Source organism: Melanostigma gelatinosum, assembly GCF_949748355.1.
Source record: "Melanostigma gelatinosum genome assembly, chromosome: 1".
NCBI classification, from domain to species: domain Eukaryota; kingdom Metazoa; phylum Chordata; class Actinopteri; order Perciformes; family Zoarcidae; genus Melanostigma; species Melanostigma gelatinosum.
This window is the reverse complement of record NC_136634.1, coordinates 27,879,594-27,900,924: the sequence shown is the minus strand read 5'-3', so window position 1 is coordinate 27,900,924 and position 21,331 is coordinate 27,879,594. Positions and strand designations below refer to the sequence as shown.

Sequence of the window (21,331 nt, the reverse complement as noted above, 5' to 3'; positions counted from 1 at the left end):
TTCCTCTCTGCATCATTTAAATCATCGTCTTCCTTTTCATTGCTGGAGGAGAATTCTGTTGTCTGATTTCATTTCTCTTTGTTACTTTATGTTTGTGTGGCTTTGACAAATCAGACCAATAAAATGAGTTCATCAATTCACCAACATTTGTCAGAATTTTTTCAAAGCACATAAAAATCAATAAAATATCTCAAATATATTTTTTTCAACAACCAAAAAGCCCAAGTGGAACACAGCACCACATCCCAGCAGGATGAACAGACATGTGGACTGGTCATGGGTGACATGTGCTTTGAGAGAAACAAAAGCAACCTTTAGAGTTATGTCTGACTTCAGCCTCCACATGATTGGTGGAGGCTGGACAAAGTGTCACAACAAGCACAGCATTGGTGTTAAAGTAAAACTATGATTTGTTACAACTGGGTTTATTTGTGGGGCCGTGGCTAATGTAAGATCTGGGACCTGGCTAACAACAGGAAACACCAGCAGTCAGACAACTCGAAGTAATCTTTCTCATCAGCCAAGTCTTTATCTGGAGGTAAAGAACACAGCTTACAATCATGTACAAATAAACATTGCAATCAGTGCTTTGTTGCACAACAATCAAAAGAAATACATAATTTGATGCAAATCTGAAACATTCAAAATGTTACAACTTCATTGGTGAGAAACATAGAGTATGCAGAGAGGTTGAGGATTTAATGGAGGTGTATTAAAACATGTTGCAACAGCTGCATAGCCAATAAGCTGCTTATGTGTGTGTGCAGATCAAACCAGCTACATGTGACTGAAGGTCTTAAGTCACGTTAACCATTGTTACGATGGCATTTCAATGACTACATTCTACTTCGCAGGTTCCAAGTGGTTATGAAGTTAAATCTATGCACTACATTGCAGTATGTTACTGTGTGGACTTCTTCTTGATGAACTCCATCTCGGAGGCTTTCTGGGAGGACTTGGACTTGGCTATCTTTGGCTATCTTGTCCACAAAGCGCATGGTATGTTTGGTAATAACAGCTGGTTTACTGATTCATGCAAACCAGGTTCATTTGAGTGACATCTGACTGTTACTATAGAAATGTAGCTGCTCAACTCTCCTCGATGATATTCCTTCTTTATGTCTTTCTGACCTGATCCCTCTGAACTCTGGCTGCTCTGGCTGCTTTTAAAGATACAGAGAATCTCTTCCTCTGGGGGACGAGTCGCTGCTCCCAGCTCTCTGGCTTTGCCCGTGTTAGTGAATCTAATGTCCAGTCTGACTTTTGAACCAGTCCAAGATCTCCCGTTTGTTCTGTTGCAGCCAGTTGATGTTAGCTCTGGTCCTCTCCAAGGCCTGCTCCACAGCCAGGGTGGCGGATCCAAACCCTGCTGCTCTGTGCTTCTCCTCAAACTCCACCAGCTAGCACAGGAAACAAGAGAAGGAGTTCTGACAACAGTTTGATGTTAATAAGGTCACTTCCTTAGTGAGGGCGTACCTGTTGTAGTTCAGCAGGTGTAGAGAACCGAGCAGTGACTCCGCTGATCAAAGAGGCAAAGGAGAAAGAGCCCACGCCATATCTGCAAAAACAAGTGTATTCAACTCAAACAAGAGCTGATATGATGCTGAACTACAGCAGCTGTTTCAGCTTGAACAATACACTTTCGTGGTGCAGCAAAACTCTTCAGCTAATCTAAAGAGATGATGATCAACTTTGGGAGAAAACAACTGAAAGAGTTCAAATTGAATCTCTGATAAACTTAACTGAGAGAAATGTGTGAACTTTCTCTGTCACCGTTCGGTTTAGGAGTCTGAGTAATGAATGCCTGACAGATAATAGTTTGTAGTGCATCTCAACATATTGGTCACATCCTCCCATCTCCACCAGGACCTCCCTCTTGGAGAAAGAGCCCTATGTGAAGGTCCATGATGTCCATTGTATTTACACTGCGGGCAAAACAAAGTAAGTTCCAAACAACGCTTGTTGTAGCAGCAATAACGGTAAAAGAGCACACCAACAATTATTTCTTTTTTATTTTCCGAATATTTTGTCATGCATTTATACATCTGTAAATGGTATGAGCACAGTCGAGCTGAGACAGGAATAAGCAGGCGTTATTAAACATGACGTTGATCTATAAAGAAAGAAACTGTGTGAACTTGAGTTCGTTAGAGTTCCAATGTGATACTTAAATTAAGATTTATTTCCAACAAATGCCCATATATGTATATTTATGTAATTACTCAATACCAACACCTCTAAGGATGTTGCTAGAGAGGGAAGGAACCATTGTATTACTGGTTGGAAATAGTAAAGCTGTTTGTTTGCATTCAAAAACCAATAAAGGTTTTCTGCTATGGGTTAAAGTCAGACTGTGAGTTGCAGCCAAAGTCTCAAAAGAAGGATCAGGACAGATACAGCACTGTATCATCAGCATACACGTGGACTGTTGAGTGTTTCATCCGGTCACTGTTCATTATTCATTATTAGAGAAAGTAGAAGCCCCAAAATATACACTTGAGGAACTCCTTTTTGTCACGACAACAGGAACACAAACAACATTACAAATAACACGTGACAAATAACAGGCGACCTGTTGAACAACTAGTTCTGTCTACATTATAAACAGCAAGCAGCATCACCAGCATCAATGTTAACTAACATGTGATGAGTCATGTGACACTACAAAGAAGATGGCTGCTAAGACGTTTTGATCTCTTTAGCATTATTAACAGACACAATATGAGAAAAGTACAGTATGGAAGCTAGCCTCACTCAATACCACGATCACTCACGCTGTGACAATATACGGTAATAAACCTGGCGGAGGAAAGTGATCCAACTGCATTCATCTCATCTCTACTGAAGTGGTTTCCAACTCTTGCTCATGTGTAATTCGAGGTGATGAGACGGAAGGTTTTTCAGTTACGTCAAAGCTACACTCACGTAAACGTGTCTGCATTTCAGGGTCTCATGTCTGATTTTAGTTGTACAGATGTATATCAACCCCACATCCAGACAATATGGTTTTCACTCTGCTCCATCTGTTGGCATCTTCTCAAATTGATTCCGTCAACATTCTCCCCTGTTCGTTAACCTCTGCATGTACTTCCACAAGAGCTACGAGATGGACCTTTATTAATGTAACGTTACTTAGAAACAATGAGTTTTGCACGTATTTCAGAGAAGCCTTTACTGTACCCAAGTACCGAGTGCTTAGTTTACCAATCAGTTTCATGGATACATTATTATTTCCGTTACAATACTAAGATGGAATCTAATTTCATGTAAAGCCCATTTGTAGGCTAAAACTAAGATGTTATCATTCTATCTCTTCTCACATGTACACATACATCTTTATAAGTGGAGCACTCACTCTGTGAACATGTGTTCTCACTGTTCCCTGACGAAGTCCCATGCCAGACTCTGTCCCACTCTGTTGCTGGCGACAGATGTGATGACAGAGGTGGCGTCCTGTTTACGGATCAGAGCTGGGTTCAGCGTGTACGACAGCAACCTGTGAACAGAAGCGACAGACCTGAGTATTAACTCTTCTCTGTCCAGCTCAACAATCCCGCTCTCGTTCTATTGGTGTTATATAACTTTGGGCTTAGGATTTCCTAAAAAAAATGTTTACATTTAATATCTTTTATGTAAAACAATAGTATTTTTGAAAATAATCCAATTTGGCTTTCATATGAGTGAAAGGGCAATGATTGAAGTGACAGGATGCTGTTCTGTCAGCATCCTGTCACTTAATAATCCTGGATGTCAGAGAGGATGTCAGAGAGGGCTCTGTGAGCATCTCTGTGTTTGAGAGGCTGAAGGGAAGCGTTCACTGGGAGGACATGGTTGTGTAATCACACTATACTTATTATTGCATGCACAACAGTACTTTCCTGTTACTGGGAGTACCTTTAAATACAGAATACAGTTATTTACTAGGAACGTTTTTCAATGTGTTTTTTTTCATATTGTATTGCAAGATCCTGTTTAAAGAGATCATGTAGCAAACAACTGATCAACGCTGACTCATAATCGATGCAGAAAGGATGGCATTCAGATGATAGAAGGTCCATTGAATACATAAGAGACTTGAGACTTATCTCTCTATTTAAACCCCTTAAACCTGGTGACACTAAACATACTACAGCTCCTCAGTTCATCACTCAGCAGATGCAGATCTCAGGAAAGTAGCCGATACTTTTACATCCTCTCAATGGAGCCCTGAGAGATGATGGGGGAGTTATTTTGCATTACCTCGCAACACGTTTAGCATGATCCATAGAGCAAGGCGTAGCTGTATTTTGACATTGTATTCTGCATTATGTAGGAGACATAACTGTAGGTTGTGGCTACAGTGTGAGTGGGTGCACAAACATCTGTAGCTGGCTCAGGCCGAAGCTGTATCATCAGCTCGTTGAGCTCTCTCACTGACTCCTGCTGAAGCTGACTGAGACACGCTGCAGGTGTGATCAGGACTAAAGCGCTGTCTCATGATTATGACTGCAATGTCTTCTTCATCTTGAAGAGGATGGGAGGACACACACCTCTGCAACAGTTGTGTGTTGTTGCTACATGCCAGTGCAGACATGAGCTTGCTGGCCTCACTGGCTACAGTAGCATTCCTGAACTGTGACCAGCCGAACTCCCACTCTGCCTCATCACCAGCTGCCATGGCACTGCAGTACACCGCTGAACGCAGGTTGGGATGGATCCTGCCAAGAGAGCTGGAGTTAACCAAACGTTTGACTTTCTAAAGAAAGGGGCACGATCAAATGACCTCTAGAATAGACCAACAGATTGTGTTGAGGGGTCTCCATCCATTGCTTGAACCATGTGGTGGTCAGGTTCTGGCATTCGGTTACTCCAGTCCTGCAGGCCATACGGATGGCATTCACCTGGTTATACCTGCAGGGACAGACAAACATGTTCCAACATGATACGGTGCTACATTTAGTTACTGAAACAGAAAGAGTTAAATGTATGTCCCCCTGCTGCTCCAGGTCTGGTGAAGAAGATGAAGAAGACCCAGTCTGCTTTAAACGTTAATACATATTAAGTGGTTCGGGGCTCGACGGTTGTTAAGACCCTGATTGAGTCTGACTGCACGGCCTCTCTCTCTCTCTCTACATTTCCTGCCTGTGGATTACAAAATATATTACGTAAAGGCTAAGATGCCTATTTGTTCTGTCCCAGCTGCCCCACATCTGTTCTGCACGTGTACTGGAGCACCTACCCAGTGTGGCTTGTGGGTAGACTCATTGCTAGTCTGCCTCTGATTGGCCACAGCAGCTCAGCTGTTTGTTCCCATAGTCAGCAGGAAGGCTATTTACAATTTGTATATATCATTACATTCACTTCTGATCATTTTTGAGGCGAGAAATCAACTGTGCAGAATATTGTCAGTTTGACACTATTGTAAATTATTGATAATACTAATAATAATAATGGTAGCCTCCAATAAATGTAAAAATATGGGAATGTGTACAATAATAATAATACATATAATCAATATTTTTACAAGTGTGTCTGATAGATAAGTCTAAATGGAGCTCTTGTTTGTTTGTATAAGTCTGGAGGCTCTGCTGGGGCTGGAGAGGCAGGGCCCACAGAGCATGTTGGACACTGGACATCCAGTGGTGCGTGGACATCGGAGGCCGGCCGACAGCAAGCATGGACACATCCTGCCCTCCCGCTGCTTCTCCAACATGCTCTGCAGGCCCTTGCTACACAGTCGATTCCTCCCTTCAAAAATGGGGAGAAGTCAATTGAATGAAAAGCAAAAAAAAATGATAAGAATAAAAACACCCGTTGTCAGACGGGTAGCCTCCCTTCAGACTTCGGGATCATGAACCTGCGTTGCTGTGGCTCAGCCTCTCCTCTCCGGCCTCTCTAGTTTCGGAGTGGCAGTTAGCATCGTAGAGGCGGGTCTACCCGCAAGGCATTCTGGGGAACCATGCCAGCACATGCAGCTGGGACAGATGGCCATGAAGGACATGAAGCAACTGCAGAAGTTGTACATCAAACATATTCTCAAAATGTGTTTCAAAAATGAACTCAAGAGACTAATTTACCAAGTCCATCCAAACAGCAAAGCAAAACCAAGGTCAGGGGCCCATTGAAGGGACCAGACAGAATGCATAGCTCGCTGCATTATCGTTTTCAATATTTTTTCCTCACAGGATAATTGTTAAATCTATTTTTTTTTAATGTGTTGAATAAAAAATAAATAAAATAAAAACAGTCAAGTTAAACTCAAGTTAAAAAAAAGGAAAACAGTGTGATCTAATGGGCTCCTTTATGGCCCCTAGGTGAACGCGGACCAGGGGTCTGCGGGCCTACAGTACATCCAACATGTAGCGGCTGGTAAATTATGGTTTCATTGTTTTTACAAAAGTCATGTACAGGAGCTGTAGGCACAGTCTCATTTCCCAGACCAATACATTCACCATCAGCCATCAGTGCTTTAGTACATATACGTACAGTATATTGTTCATGCATATACTTTTGTATCCAGGTGAGTATACTCACTGGTCAGTGTGTCTGTCAGGAACAAGGGTCCAGTCTGACGTAATGCTTTTGAAGTACAGGAAGAGAGGCGTCACCAGCTTCTTGATGTAGTCCTAGAAGCATCACACACATGAGTAACGGATGCTGGTTCTGCCTCCAGACAGACTCACCACGGTTGTGTAAATGAACATGTTGTAAGTGAGCTAAACGTTGAAGAATCTTTGCCACTGGTACACAGATAATAGTGTACCTGCATCGGCTGATAGACTTCAGTGCGGTCCAGCATGAGGTAGTAATAGCCCAGATTATCCAGAGCAGACTGCCAGGGCATGTATTCCGCCTCCACAGACAGGTAGAGGGTTGTGTTCAGAGCGAGAGTAGTGGAGACCATCTGAGCCCTGCACAGAGATGAGATGTGTGTGGGTTAGATGATGTAATGTTACATTGGGACCATGGGTCTATGAGTTGACTGCCTGCACCGTAACGATGGAGGTGAAAAGGTTTTGTTTTGTTTCTGTCTTTTGGTAATTGACCCTTAAATATTTAAATGCTTAGCCCACATTCATAACAGTTTCCTTTTGTAGGTAGGTGCACTGATGGCAGGCCTTTCTGTTATTCACCACGGCAACAAGTAGGAAGACATATGTGTCTTGGTTTGACTTGGGTTCTAGCTCTTCGACTCTGATGAGACCGAGCATGGAGATGGGCTGGACACACTGACATACCTGGCCAGATTGAAAGCATCATCCACAAGCTGGGCTCTGTTGATCACCGGTATCAGCTGCACAACAGAGTGTACGTGTCAACCATTATGAACATTATGAAGACACTCAGCAAAGTAATGGAAGAGAGAATGAAAACTAAGACAGGATCAACAGGTGTCAGCGTGTGGGATGTGTCGGAGCAGCCTGACTGTACCAGGTGCTCTGAATGAAGCTGAGCTAAGAGCCTCTCCCAGTTCCCCAGGTCATAGTTCACCCGGTAGTACCCGGTTACATTGATGTTGGCCAGAACCCACAAACCACCTCTCCTCATCTCCAAGTTTACCGCTGAGAAAAGAATGGAACCAGTAAAACATTGTCTCATTGAACAAATGCATTATGTATTAATACACATCATGTGCAAACTGTGTAACCGGCTGTATCAGCCAATGACTTGTGTGGATGCTAGCATGTTATTACAAACCTTCTTTTTCCAGCAGCCACCAGATATCTCTCTTCACCTCGCCGCTCTTCATCCACCTCACAGGGATCAGCCACTCAAAGCTAGGGCCGGCAATACATTCTGATTCACTCTCAATTACTGCCACATACAGTACATCATCAAAATGCATTCAGGTTTGAAGAGTAATGCGACTTTGAGCCACTTGAAGTAAAGTAACTATATAATCCCTGCAAACATGTTGCAGTGAAACGTTGTAGCCAGTGTTGCGTACTTGTAAGGTGATTGGACTGTGATGTCGGACTCTGGATCCAGCAGGAAGTGCTTCTGGGATACCTGTCCTGTGCTGGTGTCCAGGGTCACCACTGGGAAGCCCATCTGGAGCACCCAGCGGTCCATGATCGTACAAACCGGAGCAGGTAGTGAAACATCGTTTGTCTCCACTGCCTGTTGACAAAGATGACAGGACACATTAAATACTTCCATGTAATTAGTTTAAGGTATTTATATTACATAAACAAATGTGTCAAATACAGACTTCAATTCTTCAAAGGCCCAAATGCACATGAGTGTGACCAGAACATCTGTTGTTCATAAAATATACAATGACTTAAACAATGACTCAGAATGTGAACACATTGTTTTTCCTGTCTATAGACAGACATTGTTATTATGACACAGACCCATGTAGATATACATGGATGTGTCCATATGCATAATAAATACATGGATAGGATTAAACTCAACATTCCAGCACTAATCAGTGTTCTGGGTGAGAGACAAGGTAGGGGGGGGGGGGGGTCTCAGCTGTGGTTGAGAGAAAAGTTGCAGGACAATCAACATCCAGTTTATATGGCAGGAAACTAACATGATTGTAAACAGAGTTAGTTATCATGAATGTATCTGTACATCGTTTTTATAAACTTACCGGTAGATGTTTCAAATGTAGAGATTTTGTAAATGTCAAGCTTGCATAATTAATTGATAAAGACACGTTACAGCGAGTCAGTGATGTAAGATGAGTTTTGTAAGACTGCAGAGTCAATTTGTGAATGTTTTGCAAATGAAGTGAATTATCTCTCCGGCCTTTGGCATCAGAAAGCTCCGTTCACTGTGAGGAACACACCCCGAGGGATTTGAAAATCATATGGCAACACACGCAGACAATACAGTTCTGTCTGTCGACGTGTTTTCTTGATAAAAGGTTCTTAACACAAGTTGAATATTCTACACCGAAGCCAATGGGCCCACAATACTACAACAGAGCACATGTTGCATTGCAGCCAATTGTAATAAAAAACGTGTAAACTTCAAGTAACATTTAGCAAAATAATAAAAAGACTTCCATCTCACCATTTGTAGATGATGCCACAGGTCATTCCCGACTGTGTTGCTGTAGGCGAAGTGTTGGAGGTATCTCTGAAGACAAAGGAACAACTCAATCTGTGGCTGTGGTTCAAGACAACCCGCTCACCCACGAACACATAGCCGCCCCATTGGATCACGTTAAGCCAACACAAATACAGACAAACGTACGCTGAGTCCCTGGACAAAGACCGGCTCTGAGAGAAAGTCGGACAGCATCCTCAGCACTGCTGCCCCCTGAGGAGCCACAGACGATACATCAGCTTACAAGAGCAACAAGTATCTTCTCTTGTACAGCGTAACATATACAATACTAGTACAGCAGCCTGTGAAAGGCACTGTGGACGTGTTCATGCTGTCATACATGACATACAAATCTTTTTCTGTTGTCTGTGTACCTTGCTGTATGAGATGGCATCAAACTGCTCACTGATTTGGCCTGGCAAGATAATACTGTCTTCTTCAGAAGACAGGGGATGAGAGGAGGTCAAGGCATCGACTGCAAACACCTTGTGGACGTCATCTAGTATGATCAAGTCTTTCTGCAGCAAACAGACATGTATTAAGATGGCATATGATGTGCCAGGGTGATGACAGAAATGTAGGTATGTAGGCCAGCGAGTGCCAACGGAGCGTTGTGTTCTCACCACATCCCATGCAGGCTCAGCATGGTCGGCTCCCAGGTAAGACACATAGGACGCAAAGCCCTCGTTCAGCCAGACCTCGTTCCACCAGCGCAAAGTGACCAGGTTACCAAACCACTGACCAGAGACGACATCAGTGTTACTACTTCATGAGGACATCAATCAACAGGTACAATTCAAAAGGAAATCTCTTCACCATGTGTGCTAGTTCATGAGCAATAATGGTGGCAGTGGTCTCTTTATTCCTGCTGGAGGAGGTCCCTGGGTCATAGAGAAGGTTGGTTTCTCTGTATGTCACCAAACCCCAATTCTCCATCGCACCAAAATAGAAGTCTGGCAGAGCAATTTGATCTGTAGAGACCAGGTTTAATGTGGATTAAACGCCAATATACCCCACAACCCTAGAAATGTGGTTCATCCATTCATTATTACAAAAAGCATTTCCTAACTGCCCTCTAGTGTTACCAAGCTATCCAGGGAGAGCCGAGCAGCAGTATCCCATCAACCCCTTTGTCCTGCGGTGGCAGCAGAGATCTCAGGGAAATATGTTGTCATTTGAGTTGAGGAACATCCTGCAATGTGAGATACCTCAGCATACCCTATCATATCTGCTGTTTTGAGCAGCAGGATATTTAAAATGTAAAATGGATGCCTGCTCTCTTCTTATACGCTTATATGCAGTGTATACCCAACAGTGATCAGCTTCCTCAACCAAGTCAAGTTTCCATCCAAATGTAGTGCACATTATAAAAGAATTCAAGATCTCACGTGTTTGTCTGCTCCTGTCTCTTCTTCCTGTCTCGGCTCTGTGAGGCTGTACTTGATGGGTAGTCCTGAGAGTTAAACCCCAACGGCAGCATGCTGACATGCTCATGATGGCGGTATTGACGTGCTGATGTTAGGCAGAAGTGTCTACCATGCTCACTATCTTAGTTTAGGTAACCCCCTCATATTAAGCAAGAAATAGATATAAAATCAACAATTCAAAATGCCCATTTTGGTCCTGGAAGGTAGATGATAAAAGCAGACTCACCTGCTTTGCTGAGAGGGTAGGACACGTTATAGTACGACTGGAAGAAGTCCAGTATGGGCCCGGTCACATTGAGAGCATAGCTCCCCTGTCCCTGCTCAATGGCCGTCCTGCGAGCCCAGATACGGATCTGAACACAAAACAGCACGTTATGTAAATGAAGTATTGTCCTGCATAAAGGTTTTAAGAGACTGACGTGTTAATATATTTGTGTCTTAACCAGACAAAACCAGACGACACCTTTGGGGCTCTCTGAAGGTTGTGATCGGCGTTTTTTACCATTTTCAACCATTTTATAGAAATTTAAAAAATGATTCATGGTTCAAAAAATAATCATCACAATATTGACAATAAAAATATAAATTTCTACAACTCTAATAATGAAATACATCTTTGCTTCGCAACATGAAGCTTTGCTGAAAATTCAATAAGAAAGATATCTTCCCTCTTTTCTTTCTCGTGGCAGTTCCTGTTCTACTCTGTCACTTCCTCTTTCCCACAAATCTACTCCGTCACTTCCTCTTCCCCACAAATCTACTCTGTCACTTCCTCTTTCCCACAAATCTACTCCGTCACTTCCTTTTTCCCACAAATCTACTCCGTCACTTCCTTTTCCCCACAAATCTACTCTGTCACTTCCTCTTTCTCACAAATCTACTCTGTCACTTCCTCTTTCCCACAAATCTACTCTGTCACTTCCTCTTTTCCACAAATCTACTCCGTCACTTCCTCTTCCCCACAAATCTACTCTGTCACTTCCTCTTTCCCACAAATCTACTCTGTCACTTCCTCTTTCCCACAAATCTACTCTGTCACTTCCTCTTTCTCACAAATCTACTCTGTCACTTCCTCTTTCCCACAAATCTACTCTGTCACTTCCTCTTTCTCACAAATCTACTCTGTCACTTCCTCTTTCCCACAAATCTACTCTGTCACTTCCTCTTTCCCACAAATCTACTCTGTCACTTCCTCTTTCTCACAAATCTACTCTGTCACTTCCTCTTTCTCATAAATCTACTCTGTCACTTCCTCTTTCCCACAAATCTACTCTGTCACTTCCTCTTTCTCACAAATCTACTCTGTCACTTCCTCTTTCTCACAAATCTACTCTGTCACTTCCTCTTTCTCACAAATCTACTCTGTCACTTCCTCTTTCCCACGCCCTCAAATCCCTTTCACAGCTCTGATGTCACCATCTCGTCATTTGGAATGGCTTACAGCTCAATGGCTACTGGAACACAGTTAATGGCAGTCAAGCAACACGTAATATTAATAACAGACGTACCAAACAGTGGGACCTGCAATGTAAAAGAGGAGCCTGTGCAGTGCTCACAGTTTGATTCTTAAATTGTTTGTGAGTTCAAGCACATTTGTTATAATTGCCAAAGTCCCCCTCTGTTAACATCAAGAGCCTTTGTGATACAGCTCCAACTGATTGAGTCATCAGGCTGGCAGTGACCGTCACCTGTCTGCCTGATATGTCCATCACTTTGAGCGAAATATATATCAACAACCACTGGCAGATTGCTGCAGGTTAAATTGAAATTTGGTATACTCATGGTCCCCAGAGGAGAATTCCTCATTACTCTGGTGGCTTGTTTTACCGCTTCTCTAGCTTTATATTGACAAACACATCATCATTTTACACACACACACACACACACACACACACACACACACACACACACACACACACACACACACACACACACACACACACACACACACACACACCCACACACACACACACATTCATGCTTCAGAGAAGATAATTCCTTTTGATTTGAACAAATGCATTTCCACAGGAATACCATCCCGTCTGAGGTTGCTGTGAGCCAGTTAGTTTGTTATGTTTCTGATTATTATCTGGTGGAAATGCAGGTCAAACTTTGCCTGAACCACCAACTTACAAACGTTTGGACTTGACCGGCATGTTCTCTCAGTGAGCATCATCAGTGTGTCTTTCCCTGTCAGACATCTGTCCGTCTTGTACTTAGAATAGAATCTTTCTTGATACCAAATCAGATTTGTGGACCTTTTATACAGCAAACCTTTTGACGAGTCACAGCAAAGAAGCAGAGGCGGGATTGATAACAGAAGTGACAGCTCTGCTCCAGCAGATAATACACTGCAATGCAGAAACTTATACCAGTGTTAGGCACATGCTTGACTGGTCATAATGTCCGCTGTGAGAAGCTTTATTGAACTTGAGTTAGAGTGCCGTTGTGATTTCAGTTGTAGAGCCACTGCATCACAGTTACCAGAGTGTCTCCTTGTGTAGCACTGAGCTGTGTGTAGTCACAGATGACCATGGCCAGCAGATAGGTGGACATTTTCTCTGTACGCTCAAACCTGGTCTGTGTCACAGCTACTCCATCCACAGTCGTGTTTACAATATCTGAAAAGACACAAACACACAGCTGACTCCATTTATTTAAATAGCAGCGGCATGTACATTAAAGTAACACTGTTACATTTTGGAAAAGGGATTTCAGGAGATGAGAGTTTATGAACGTTGGTTTGTGTCTGTGATTGTCAGACAGTCCTCTGTATCTCTGCTGGCACACAGAGCAGAGCTCATCTGGCTCTTTGCTGCGCCTTCCTCTACACATGTGTTCTCTTTCTACAAGTAAGGTGATGCACCTGCTGACGAGTAGCCGAAATGTAAAACATATTATTCAACAGCTCTCTCACCTTCCCTTCCTCTCACTTGTGTAGTAGTTTATTTGAGGACTGTTCCTTTAGGATTTAGAGAGCAGCACAGCACAGAGACAGCACTGTAAGAAATACCAATGGCCTTCTGATCGCATCAGACAAAGGACTAGTCTCAGCACTTGTCTTTAGATCTTACTTCTGCATTCAACACCATTGACCATGAAATGCTGGATCATTTAATGGGCTTCAAAGGAACTGCATTACGCTGATTTAATCTATAGTCTATTCATCACATAGATCCCAGTTTGTACTGGTGAATGTGGCCAAAGTTAGTCGCAGAGTTCCAAGTGAAGTGCTTGTACCAATTCTATCCACCGTAGATATGCTTCCTTGAGGCAGCATTATCCTTGTTAAGGACATAAAAACCTGGTTGACCGATAACTTCCTGATGCTGAACATGAAGTTATCCTGCTAGACCCTGAACACCGAAATCAGTCATCTGATGATGTAGTTTCTCTAGATGCTGCATCCAGCAGCACCATAGATAATCTCAGAGTTATCTTTGATCAGGATATGTCCTTTAACTCTCAGATAAAATAAACTTCAAGGACTATTTCACCTACATTACATTTCAAAAATCAGGCACATCCTGTCTCAAAGCGATGCAGAGAAATGAGTTCATGCATGTGTTACCTCTAGACTAGATTACTGCAACTCCTTATCATCAGGCTGCTCTAATGAGTCTCTTAAATCTCTCAAGTTGAACCAGAATGCTGCAGCTCGTGTACGAACAGAAACTAAGAAAAGAGAAGATGTTACTCCTGTATTAGCTTCTCTGCACTGGCTCCCTGTAACATCTGGAAACCCTGATTGGTGTGGCACCGTCATATCTTCAGGAGCTTAGTACCCTATTGCTCCTCTAGAGAGCTGCTCCCAGAGTGCAGGGTTACTTGTGGTCCAAGAGTCTCAACAAGTAAGATGGGAGTCAAAGCCTTCAGCTCGTATTCAGCTCGTATGCTCCTCTCCTGTGGAACCAACTTCCACTCTCAGTCCAGCTGCGCTTCTTTCCCAGAGTTTTTGTGCTTTCTCGCTCTGCAGCTTTTAATGGATCATGGTTACACTGGACCGTGGTCGTGTCTTCTGCTGACACCCACTGCTACTATGATTCTAATTATTATTTGTCATGTGTGTCTTACTAGTACTGCTACCTCTTCCTGAGGGTTCTTCCTTTATTTCCTGTTAAAGGTGCTTTTGGGGAGTTTTTCCTGTTCCGGTGTGAAGGTCCAAAGACCGAGGATGTTGTCTGCTCTACAGATTGTAAAGCCCTCTGAGGCAAAATCGGAATTAAATTGTTGTTGTTATTCAGGTTTTCACTTGCAAGGAAGGAATTTGACCCCAGGAAAAACAAACACAATTTCAGTATGAAGGGACAGCGCCCACGAAACACAACCAGACATTCAGAGAGAGAGAGAGAGAGAGAGAGAGAGAGAGAGAGAGAGAGAGAGAGAGAGAGAGAGAGAGAGAGAGAGAGAGAGAGAGAGAGAGAGAGAGAGAGAGAGAGAGAGAGAGAGAGAGAGAGAGAGCACACAGAGCACACAGAGAAATGGTTTCGCAGGCTGCTGTGCAAGTGTTTGCTCCGCCCCCATGTCCTGTGAACTATCAGTGGTTCTCGCACTACTACAGTTGTGCTTATGTTAGGTTAGGGCCCTAAAGCTTTCTGAAGATTATAAAATTGCATGTTATAGTGACCTCAATATCATCCAAAACAACCAAAACAAATGTGTGTGGAATGTTGATATTTCTTATATGTTTTACAGCTAAAACAGCCTGGAGTCAAACAGACCCCAAAGAACACCGAGGCGTACAGCATGTGTACAGCATGTGTACAGCATGTGTACAGGACACTGAAAACACATTATCATGTTCATTTCATGTTTACCCAGTTGTTCCCATTAAATTAGGAAAAGTCATTTGGAGGAAAATTAAACAAAACTTTAATAAATTAGATGGTGCAGCTCGATTTACGCAGTTGTCGTCTACTGAAGAGATCTGGTAGTAGCCCAGGATCCAGGATCTAGTGATTATACTTTAGTGGTGCAAATTCACCCCAGAATCTGCATTATTAAATGACCAAGAAGTGACCAACATGACCGTAACCTCGGCCTTAAGGGCCGCAGGAGGTCTGGGGCCGAGCTGTAGTTGCCTGAAGTGATCATGGCTGGTTATCCAACCTCTCTGGAAACATCTCTGTGGAGTTAATCGCTCCATTTCTGTTTGCATGCAAAATAGTGATTGAAATGTTTAACGGTAGATTTATGCAAATCCAGCTCTGCTTTGATATATGTGGACTCCACGAACCTGTTTCCATCCCATTGGACAGGGCTACAGTTCCAGGGGGATGGATGAGAGTTATATAGAAAACTGCTTTTATTGCTGGCTCATCAAAACACGGGAAGGTCTTTCTGGCGTGAGTTGGATGCATCTGAGAGGTGGCAACAATCCTGAAAACCAGCAAAACATTCTGAACACAGTGCCCATCAACACAATGTACAGATTTGAAATGAGTTTATTGAAACAGAATATAGATATGAGGAAGACAGAACAGAGAACTTACTTTAGCACTCCACCTTCTTCATATTCACTCCTGTAGAAGCCTTCCAAGTCATCAGCTAGTTCTCCACTGAACTCAGTGTGCAGCTGATACTTCTGTTTTTGGGTTAATTTACTATTCAGCTGGATAACCAGGTACTGAGTCTCAGACTGCAGCCAGGAGGACGTAATACTGGGAGCCCAACCACCACCTGGGGAAGAGATTCAATTGATGGGAAAAAAGGTGACATGGGATCATTATGCAAAAATAACCCCCAAATATAACTTTTTCTTTTACTTTGTCTGAGTATGTTTTGCACATTCATTACTTGCTTGAAGCTGTGTTCATGACAGATTCACCGTAAAATGCGTTGAACTTGCAGGTTGCTTCAAGGAGCCGCAATGCATGTGACATCAAATTGAGTTGAAGGACAATAACAAAAACATTTCTTCTTTAAAATATCTTAGTTTTTTGTTGAAAATGAGTCAGATCTCAAAGCAACAAGCCTGAATGAGGCGATGTCCAGCCTTCCATCCACCCCTCTCTCCATCCGTCCCTTCATCTTCTCCGTTAGGATTTGTCTGAGCTCCTCAGCTCATCTCTGAGACTGAGACAAACCACGCTGTGAAGGGAACTCATGTTGGTTGCTTGAGTCCATGCTCTCACTGGTCACTAAGCTCATAACCATGTGTGAGGGTAGAAATGAAGCTCCAGCGTAAATTCCGTCAGGAAGACTATACTCTTGCATGCCTGTCAATCATGATATCAGCTGTTTAGATCAGCTGGTCTCTCTAGCCAATAGCACAACAACACAATGACATCGTTGGCCTGTCATCTTGCTGCTGTCTCTTGTAAATATGATTGTCTCTCTATCTTCAATACGCCTCCCCATCTCCACCCAGTCTTCCTCAGATCCATCATCTTCATCAACTCATCATTCTATCAGCCTCAGCACCACCACCAGTGTCTGGACTCCACGGGGGGATGTTCTGTTTAGTTATTGTGGATTTTTTACTTTTTTACTTAGTTCATATCTTTACTGAGTGGACCAGGGCCAGGACGGAATCAGCATAGCTCCTCCTCAATCTGAGGTTCGACAATCAGTCACACCCTCATTTCCACCAACCTGGAATAAAGTATCCAGGCTGAGCAGTGTGACGCTCCTGACCTCCACTGAAGAGGAGCGTCAGCAGAGACAGCCCAACAACGTCCAGAGCTCCATCTCAGAACTCATCCTCACCTGCTTCTTCGCCACTGAGGAGCTTCTTGCCTGTGTTCATGTTTTCCTTGCTAGCTTTAGTCTTTCTGTGTGTGTGTGTGTGTGTGTGTGTGCGCGCGTGTATGTGTGTGTGTGTGTGTGTGTGTGTGTCTGTACTGTACCTGCAGCGATGAGCCTGGCAAAGTGTGTGTTGTCCAGCTTGGTGTAGTTGAGTTTGTTGGAGTGGATCAGGATCATATCTGTTTCTTTCACACACTCAAACTCCACAGTGGATTGGCCTGGTGAACGCATGGCATCAGCAAAGACATTACATTACATTACATTCAACATCAATTACATCTGATTGGATTTGTACAGCCCTGTTTAGCAACGACATCTGTCCCTAGACCAGTGCATCAGATAAGGAAAAACTCCCCCCAAAAACACTTTGACGGGGGCTTCTCATGGCGTGTCCCTGGTGTGTCTGGAGACCCCCAGAGTGTAAGAAAACATGTGTCCACTGTACTGAGAGGACTGAAGCACCTCCGTACACCAACTGTCAGGGCAGCATGCGCTTCACCCCGCTGCTCGAACTTTCAAGAAGAGAATGTAACCGTGGCAGCTCCCACGGCACAGATGCACCGTCTCAGCTGGACGGTACCAATGGCTGTGATCCCGGCCGCTGAACAGGAGCACATAGAAAGGTTAGCGAATCAGGTCATTCCTTCCATCTGCCAACCGAAGAGTCATTTATTTCCTATCAAGAGGAGCTGAGAGGAGAGCCAGGGCCTGCAGAGCCAGTCAGGCTCCACATCCGGGCTCCATGGACACTGGAGGGGCCGACAACAAGCACTCGGCCATGGGCACAGGCCCCGTAGCATTCTGCTGCAGGAATCTGCTTCATTGTTGTGAATGATTCTTAGCAATAAATACGACTGCAGTAATGATGAAGTACAGTACTGCTGCTGCAGCACTGCATAAAGCATGATCGGTCCAACGTCCACGATAGCTTTCTCGCTGCATTGTACTGCTAGTTTGTGCATCGCTGCAGCGCTGCAGTGATGAATACAAACTGTAAGAAGATGAAAAGCCTTTTTTCCTGGGTGGGCTCGGCCATCAAGCCTTTGGTGTAATATTGGGGGGGTGGAGCTTCTCTAATGGGAGATGTTGTTTCATGCTATGAAACACTGTACTGCTTAATCTTTATTCAAATCATGAGACGTTTAAATGTTGCTGACGTCCAGCTAAAGACTCGAAAGCAATGCTTCCACAAGCATTGCTGTAAATAAGCAGCGTTAATCACCTGTGAAGATGTAGAGGCCAGTGTTTGGGTCACAGCTGAGACGAGGCCACAGGGTCACGTTGTAGTAGTCAGGGAGCAAATCAGTGGGGAGCCGGTAGCTGCAGGGGACACATTCTAAGGTCACTGACAGGAATCACACCATGTATTTACTGAATGTATTTGTGCTATAACAACATCACGCAAAGTCCACCTTTTGAATTGCCAAGCAACAGTCATAATTCATGCAACTAGGAAAGCACTGTGAAGACAGTGTGAATGTGGCTTGTTTTTTGTCACAGTGACGGCCGTGCTCCTGCTTATTCCTAAAGCACATCCCAAGTCTCTTATTTGACATTTTCTCACTTCTCGATCCTCACGTAAAGTAGTTCTGGTCCGCCATGATGAGGGCCGTCCCAAAGCTCTTATTTCTGCTCTGAGGAGGGAGGCGGGAGGAGGGAGGATCGAGGAGGGATCTCTGAGGATCGAGGAGGGAGGAGGGAGGAGGGAGGAGGGATCTTTGAGGATCGAGCAGGGAGGAGGGAGGAGGGTTCTCTGAGGATCGAGGAGGGAGGAGGGAGGAGGGATCTTTGAGGATCGAGGAGGGAGGAGGGATCTTTGAGGATCAAGGATGGAGGAGGGAGGAGGGATCTTTGAGGATCGAGCAGGGAGGAGGGAGGAGGGTTCTCTGAGGATCGAGGAGGGAGGAGGGAGGAGGGATCTTTGAGGATCGAGGAGGGAGGAGGGAGGAGGGATCTTTGAGGATCGAGGAGGGAGGAGGGATCTTTGAGGATCGAGGAGGGAGGAGGGAGGAGGATTCTCTGAGGATCGAGGAGGGAGGAAGGAGGAGGGATCTTTGAGGATCGAGGAGGGAGGAGGGAGGAGGGATCTCTGAGGATCGAGGAGGGAGGAGGGAGGAGGGATCTTTGAGGATCGAGGAGGGAGGAGGGAGGAGGGTTCTCTGAGGATCGAGGAGGGAGGAGGGAGGAGGGATCTTTGAGGATCGAGGAGGGAGGAGGGAGGAGGGATCTTTGAGGATCGAGGAGGGAGGAGGGATCTTTGAGGATCGAGGAGGGAGGAGGGAGGAGGATTCTCTGAGGATCGAGGAGGGAGGAAGGAGGAGGGATCTTTGAGGATCGAGGAGGGAGGAGGGAGGAGGGATCTCTGAGGATCGAGGAGGGAGGAGGGAGGAGGGATCTCTGAGCAGCCATGTTTTCCACAAAACATTTTGCCGAATAAATAATTTCTAGTGTTCAAAAGACACCATAATCATATTCTGGTTTATTAAATAATGGCATCACAATCAGATTATCAATAAATACAGAAGCAAATAATGAATGAATAATATTACAAGCAGAATGCAGGTGTTTGGTAAACAGGTAACACACTGCCGTGCTGCTGTACTGACCCTCACACTTCTCTCACATTACATTTTACTTTCACTTTATAATGCTTTTCATCCCCATCAACTCAGCTACACTTCAGATCATGGTATCGTATTATCTTAGTAAATGTTTCATTATTCGGTGTTGATTAATATAAGGTGCAGAAACACAAGAAATACACAAACATCTTGATGTATTTCCATATTGCATGATAGTGTAAGATACATATTGTGCAATAGTATGCACAAATATAATCTATAAAATATAAAATATAACAGAATGTATATGCTGTACATATGATCTGTAAACAAGATGAACCACAAATGACACATTGTTATAAATATCGGTACCTCATAAACTGACGTGCATTTTTGAACTTATGTCTTTTAGACTTAGTAGACATCACAGTAATATAATACTGACTTCATGTTGTCTCACTTAGTGATGGAGAAATACTGATGCTAAGGACCAAAAGACCATTTGGCTGTTATTCAATGACCAATCACTGTGTGTTGCATCTACAGGGATTAAATAAAGCTCGATCAGGATTTATTGATCCAATTATATTTCTCATTCATCTTGTGTTGCATCATTATTCACCATCCTGCGAGGCACATTGGATCTTTGTATTTGTCTGCACTAACTATAACCTTCAGCACATTCTGTATTCTGTATCATCCTTAAAGTGTCAAACAGTTCGCTGAATCAACGTCCTACCTGTCCCAAGGAGCTGTGACATCATCACCGTCGCCTCCTCCTGTCAGGGCCACAGTCCACAGCGTGACAATGGTTGCCACAGAGACCAGGGCTACGATCACGGACACAATGCAGAGCTTGCTGACTCTGAAGCTTTTCTCCATGGCCTGAAGAACAGCACAGACGTCCCACAGATGGATCTGTGCTGAACCACTGTGAGGACACCAGCCGACTGAAACACAGATGATCTGTGCTGAACCACTGTGAGGACACCAGCCGACTGAAACACAGATGATCTGTGCTGAACCACTGTGAGGACACCAGCCGACTGAAACACAGATGATCTGTGCTGAACCACTGTGAGGACACCAGCCGACTGAAACACAGATGATCTGTGCTGAACCACTGTGAGGACACCAGCCGACTGAAAGCACTTCCCTCTTTAGTGGCAGACGGCTGCAACGCACATGGTACTTAACACTCAGTCTGTCCAGTTTGCTTACTTTCAGATTGCACAGAATGAAAAACAGAAGATAATGTCAGCATTTAACTGCTGAGCCCCTAATGGATGATATATTAGCACCAAACAGCTCTCATGGAATGTGGAAGTGGAGACTGTTGCTGACCTGCTCAGAAGTGAATGATAAGAGTGATGGATTGCCTACAATAATGTGAGTGGATGTTCATATAGCAGTCATAAAACACTGCACGTCTGCTGAGAGTTCACTCGTGTGTGACGGAAAGAATTTATTGTCTTTGTGTCCAAAGGTCAAACCGTCTGCTAATGACACAGCTTCATTTCCAGATGGTTCTCTTCATAGATCTATAGATCTTAT

General features: G+C 43.9%; 1 pseudogene across 1 annotated transcript; it reads right to left on the bottom strand.

Moving 5' to 3' along the window:
- Positions 1 to 633: 633 nt before the first annotated feature.
- LOC306777561 (aminopeptidase N-like) lies at positions 634 to 20,805 on the bottom strand (annotated as a pseudogene). The gene is made up of 23 exons (XR_013773200.1): positions 20,517 to 20,805; positions 18,439 to 18,536; positions 17,318 to 17,434; positions 15,962 to 16,148; positions 15,706 to 15,848; positions 12,954 to 13,090; positions 10,696 to 10,822; positions 9,859 to 10,013; positions 9,666 to 9,779; positions 9,417 to 9,560; positions 9,190 to 9,255; positions 9,007 to 9,072; positions 7,928 to 8,100; positions 7,678 to 7,757; positions 7,411 to 7,541; positions 7,218 to 7,273; positions 6,743 to 6,890; positions 6,514 to 6,605; positions 4,780 to 4,890; positions 4,530 to 4,697; positions 3,356 to 3,496; positions 1,477 to 1,558; positions 634 to 1,400 (listed from the first exon to the last, which is right to left on the bottom strand). The product of XR_013773200.1 is annotated as an aminopeptidase N-like (transcript).
- Between the last annotated feature and the right edge of the window lie 526 nt (positions 20,806 to 21,331).